Source organism: Penaeus monodon, chromosome 19 (genome assembly GCF_015228065.2).
Source record: "Penaeus monodon isolate SGIC_2016 chromosome 19, NSTDA_Pmon_1, whole genome shotgun sequence".
NCBI lineage: Eukaryota > Metazoa > Arthropoda > Malacostraca > Decapoda > Penaeidae > Penaeus > Penaeus monodon.
In genome coordinates, this window is record NC_051404.1 from 38,896,061 (window position 1) to 38,896,324 (window position 264).

Genomic DNA, 264 nt, shown 5'->3' on the forward strand with positions numbered 1-264 from the left:
GCACTTTTGTTTGCATGTAAATACATTTTTTTTCCACTCATACAATAAAAAATATCGAGAACAGAAACTCGGCAGCGCCATCTGCATCTTCCTCCCCGTCCGTTTTTTTCTTCTCCTCCTTTTTTTTCCCTCAGAAGTAACTCGCCATTCTCTCGTGTCGCTTTTACGACCCTCCGAGTAGCAGCGTGACGTCAGAGTATCCGCGAATGACGACCTTATCGCTCATAGTCGTTAATTTATGGCAAAGGGCGCGAGGTGGCAGGT